Here is a 6006-nt window from a genome sequence, read left to right on the forward strand (position 1 = left end):
TAAAGTACTCTAAATTCTAGTCTTCAGCTAAAGATCCAGTAGATACTGTAACAGAAATGTGAACAAAATAATATTTAAAAATATGCATCCAGTTTTGCACTTATTTTGTGCTTAGCAGAAAAAGCTTGAGAATGCACAGCAGCCATTGAGATTTGGGATAATGTCCTCAAACATTCAAGGTTAAACAGTGTCCTGTTTGTAGGGATTTATAGAAATTTTAAGTGATGTCACCTACATCCAATTTGTCAAGCATGGAAGATTCTAGTTATGATTGGACCAAAAATTCCCTTTACAGAATATGAAATTCTATGTAAACATCAGTGTTTAGGTATTGTATAAAATTTCTGATCCAAATGAGGAAAAAGAAAAGGAAAAAAAATACAGTAAAATAATTTAAAATGCTTTTCTTGGGATATAGTCAGTCACACGGAAGTGATATAAAAAAAAACCAGAGTATATTTTGGTGATGGAGGAAACCAGAGGAAAGTCATTTAGGAGTGGTCTGGCAAGCCACCCACTCTGGGAGGTCCCAGGTTGGCTTGGCTCAGGGAGCTCAAGATAAAGAAGCCACATTCATCCTGCCACGGGGGACGGATGCTGCTGTGCAATAAGGAGGAAGCACTATGGGAAAAGGCCACATTCAACTGCAGTGGAACAGTAACAGCTGCCTGTCAGGGTCACCATCAGCAGGCAAAGCATCCCATTCCCAAACTGAGGCACTAGGTATGATGACGTGAGGCGTTCGGGTTGGCTGCTGCACGTCTGCCTTGGGCGGAGGGAGGCAGCCGGGATCCAGCCTTGCATCAGAGCGGGCTTCAAGGAGAAGGCACTGCGTTGGTGGTTCCTTTGTCATCCCGGCTTTACCCCGTCCCATGGCTGCTGTAGTCAAAGACTCCTTTCTTGAAGAATGGTGAGAACTCACAAATGGTGTGTTTTGAAAGGGTCAGTCCCACTTTGTTGATGTTGCAGATTGGAGCATCACGCTGAAAAAGTCCCTGAGGTATTTCTAAAAGATAAGTAATAGCCCAGACATTGCTCTTCCGGCCTCCAGTCTCCTCTGCTCCCACATTCTCTCCACAGGAAGACCTCACCCTTCCACTCCTTGCTTTTAACATTCCTTTGGTTCTATTAATGCCTTTTTGATTTCCATTGAAATCACTTCTGAATAAGTGTAGGAATTTTGTTTACCATGTAAATCTCCCAAAATTAAAGATACTTTGAATATAGTCATGGTGGCATTTTCTTTATAATAAAGAGCCTTAGATGAAACATTGTTTTAAGGTCAAATTCCCCACCCTTACAAAAATGGCCACGTTGCAATAAAAATGGTAGCTTATTGAAAAAAAAATCAGGTATGTGTGTTTGGTTTTGGTTTAATTACAAAGGTGATAAATCCTTCTTGAAAATTCAAATGATAGTTAAGTCTATACATAAAGTAAACGTTCTCCCTTTAAACTCTACTTCCCAGAGGGAACTATAGTTAAATTTGATGAGTATCCTTCTAGATTGGCTTATGAATTATGATATAACATATTCAACTTACTTTCTTTTTAGTCAGATTGGATTCTATTATACATATTACCCTTCAACTTGCTTGATTTTCCTTAAGGGGTTTTGGGTATTATTTTGTGTCTCTACCTTTTCCTCAATTCTATTCTTTCTCTTTCCTGCACAAGGCAATTCACAGCATGGATATATTATAATTGTTCACTGAAAAACTATTTTTTGTTTCAAATAATATATAAAAAAATAAAAATCTTAGACAAACTTTCTATGACATTAAACGAGTTCCTTCAACCTACATGATTTCTTTACTCTTGCTAACTAATGCATTTAATTCTCTCCTTTGAGTCTCTTCCTCTTTCAAGGAATTCAACATTTTATAATATAAGTGGATTTTATGTAAAGTTTATTGGAGACTGAATATTTGATGATGAGAGAGAGGATATTGCTAATGTGGCTAATGTGAAATTTTGCAAGTTTTAGCTTTAGATTTGGCCTTTAAAAGTGCATGCACAGGTAGGTTAAATTCTTTTCGTGTTAACAGGTTTTTATGCAAAATACTTTTCCTTCGGGTACCTCATAGTTTACTTACTTTAGTAGAAATTTTTCTACGAAACAATGTGAACTTACCCAGTTTCCTGTGCTAATTAGAATTTCTGATCAAATGATATCAGGGATATTTCTTTGAGTTGAAAGTGTTCTAGTAAATAAGTCTGGTGAAGTTTGAGAGAGTGATATACTATTTCAATTAGGCTTTTCCAAATACTGAACACATGATAGTTCTTCATAGCTGACTTTTTGCGTCCCAAGCGACTCAGATTGGGTGGGTGCACTTATAAAGAAAGTTGAAAGAAAGGCCATGAATAATTTGGGTAAAATAGGAGATTCTGACATTAGCCTCTCCTTGGCACACTCACTAAATTATCAGGAGGTTTTCCAGTCTGTATGTCATGTTTATATCTCAAACTTCTTCCTCATCTGTCAAATTTCAAGTCAAATAGTCTATTCTACTACACACACACACGGGCACAAACATTTCTATACACCAATTCACCACCAGCAAATAGGAAGATGAAGCTGTAACATGGAAGTTTTTCTGGTTTCTAAGCAAGGGAAACCAGATTGTGGCAGCTAACAAATGATCTCTACTTTTAGAGAAGTAAGAATGAACACCTGAACCAGGGGCTCCTCTAGTATTATCTAATTATTCTTCCTCTTAATGAAGGACATTTAGATTGGTCCCTTCACTTTTACAGTCTTCTTTGATAATCCTTATACAATCTTTTATGAATCTGCTTCCTGGAGCATTTCTACAGGATAAGTTTCTATCAGGAGACAATAAACTTGAGAACAATGCAAAAGCTATGACTTCTAAGCAGCACTTGCATTATGGTGCTGTGTAACCGGATTTCTCAGTTGTGAATTGCCTTTATGTCTATAAGACTTGGGAAAGTTATCATCCTAAAGTGAAATTCAAAGGCTTTATTTTTAGCCCCAAGTATGTCAGGCATCAAAGAACAGGATTTGGGATGTTAAGAGTGAACAAATTAAAGGCAGGGAGTAAGGAGAGAGGTAGACTACAAAGCAGGGTTTTAAAAATTAACTGGAAAAACTCCTAAATCTTCCTATCCCCCGAAGCACTCATGGTTTTCAATCATTTACAAAACATTTACAAATAGGAATACTGGACATTCTGAAATACTTTCTCCAGATTATAAATAAAGCTGGTACTGTTTTTCTAACTTCTAATTGGTTTGACTCTTAGAACCATAGTTGCTTAATGCTTTATATTTACGAAGTACATTGGAATTTGTGTGGGTATTCGTTTATTCAATGAAGTACATTAGAATTTAAGATCCATTATCAATCTTATTCAAAGTTGAGGTTGGGGAGAGGTGTCCTTGTCCCCATTAATAAGTAAGGAAACAGGCTCAGAGGGTGGGTAAATTTGCCAGGCTTACAGCTAGCTAGTAGCAGAGCAGACATTCAAAGGTAGCTCTTTTGCCAACCTGATAAATGCTTGTCAAGGAACTAAGTGTTTTTTCTCCTGTCAACCAAGTTCCACAGTATGTCCTTCCATATCAAGGTAATTCACGATGGAATGTCAAACTGGAAAATGGAAATAAACATAAGTCATAGGAATTGCTAACAGAAACTAAGCTGTCATTTTCCCCACCCTCATTTGCTTCAGTTTCTACTATCCTCTAGGTAAGTAATGGCTTTTATTAAAGTGACTAATAAAACAAATGGGGAAAGGAGGACATATGATTCTGAGTCTATAGAATTTAAAAGAACCTGTGCATTCTCCTCAAAGGGTGGTCCTGGTCCGTGAGCCACTACTGGTTCCCAACAGAATAAGCACAGAAACAAAGCATTCAGAAAGTTTTATATTTTACAGAAATTTTATGTCTATGATAATCCAATAAAGGGAGTTTTATATCTTTTTTAAGTTTCATTTTTCTAGTAATTAATTTTTATTAGTTTACCAAACTATCAATCTACAATGGAGGGAAATTTAATAACACAAAATGAAACTGGTCCTCCAAAGACTTTGATTTCACTGTGCCAGTGTGAGCCTTAAAAAATCACAAGAAAGACTCATGTGACTAGAATTGTACCTGTTAACCTGGCAAATTTTGTGGGCCACCAGGATTTTTGAAGCACTAAAGATTTTTAAAATAACTTTACAGGCGTGTTGGTGCTAACCTGTAATCCCAGCAATTGAGGCTGAGGCAGGAGGATTACAAGTTTGAGATGAGCCGTGGCAATTTAGGGAGACCTTGTCTCAAAATAAAAATTAAAAGGGCTGGAGTAGAGCTCAGTGATAAAGTATACCTCTAGGTTCAATCCCCAGTACTGCCCACCCCTACTCCCAGCAAAAGATATTTTGGTACCAGAGATTAGCCACTGAGCACATCCCCAGGCCTCTTATTTATTTTTTATTTTGAGGCAGGGTCTTGCTAAGTCGCTTAAGGCCTCTCACTAAGTTGCTGAGGCTGGCTTTGGACTTGTGATTCTTCTGCTTCAGCCTTCTGGGTCCCTGGGAGTACAGGCATGTGCCACCATGCCTGGCACACACACAAAAAAAAGATTTTGAAAGCTGAAGAGTAATACCAATTCTTTACATTTTCATGGGAGATTGAAGCCAGGGCTTTAAGCATGCTAGACAAATGCTCAACCACTGAACTGCACCCCCAGGTCAAGATACAATACCTTCAAAAGAAGAGGAAAAAAGCAAACAAAGGCACAAAGGTATTATATCATGGCCTACAATCTTCACTACCTACCTCCTCTGGTACTGGGCACTGAACCCAGTAGCACTCTACCACTGAGCTACATCCCCACCCCTTTTTGTTTTTTCAGACAGGGTCACCCTAAATTGCCCAAGTTGGCCTTGAATTTGTAGTCCTCCTGCTTCAGAAGCCTCCTGAGTTGCTGAGATTACAGACATATACCATGGCACCTGGGCGTAACTTTTTTTTTTCTTTTAAAGAAAAAGAGAGAAGGTGGTGGTATAGGCCTTTAATCCCAGCAATCCAGGAGGCTAAGACAGGAGGATTGTAAGTTACAGGCCAGTTTGTGCAATTTGGTGAGATCCTGTTTCAAAATAAAAAATAAAATTTATTAAAAGGGCTGGAGATGTAGCTCAATGGTATGACACCCCTGGGTTCATCCCAGTACACAAAAAGAAGAAAAGAGGTGGAGAAATACAAAGGATTTTATTATTGATAATCTTATAAATTATTAAAGTAGAACATTTTAAAAATTGAAAGCTTTACTTATAAGGAGACCTTACATATATTATTTTCAGTGCTATTAAAAAGCATATAAGCCTCTTACTAATGGGAATTCTTCTGGCACGCTTTAGAATGGGGTAAATACAAACATACTACTTGAAAAATCAACCCATTAACCCATTACTTTTTTTTCCCTTTGAGAAAGCAGAGAGCTAATGGAAAAGACTATAATTAGAGGAAGCAATCCAAGGGCTACCACAGGGAGCTGGGCATGAACATGAACTTAGTGCTGCTCATGAGGTCTCTCAGGTGGGAGAATAGACAAAAAAGACAGATACAGTTTTTGTTTTGTTTTGCAGTGTTTGGGATTGAACCCAGGGCTTCATGCATGCCATGCAAGCGCTGTACCACTGAAGTACATCCCAGCCCCAAATCTGCAGCTTTCCATGCTTTCAGCTGCCCCTTCCAAACAATTTCTATAACTACCTGCTTAGACCAAGACATGCAAAAGAAGACAAATGGAGAAGAAATCTTCACTTACTAATACAGGAGCACACCCGAGGAGCCCTAGAATTAAAGGGAAGACCTGTTCCTCTGCTGCCATGTGCTTGTATACTTCAAGGACAGGGTCTGGCTTCATCAGTGCAAGTGAAGTTCTGTAAGAAAGCTAGATGATAGAGTGTCTCAATGTCCTTATGTGATCTTTTTTAGAAACAGTGGAATGAGAAGTTGATTAAGGAAACAATTCATTAGGGCTATTAAGAGC

This window comes from Marmota marmota, unplaced genomic scaffold, assembly GCF_001458135.2.
Source record: "Marmota marmota marmota unplaced genomic scaffold, marMar, whole genome shotgun sequence".
Lineage (NCBI taxonomy): Eukaryota > Metazoa > Chordata > Mammalia > Rodentia > Sciuridae > Marmota > Marmota marmota.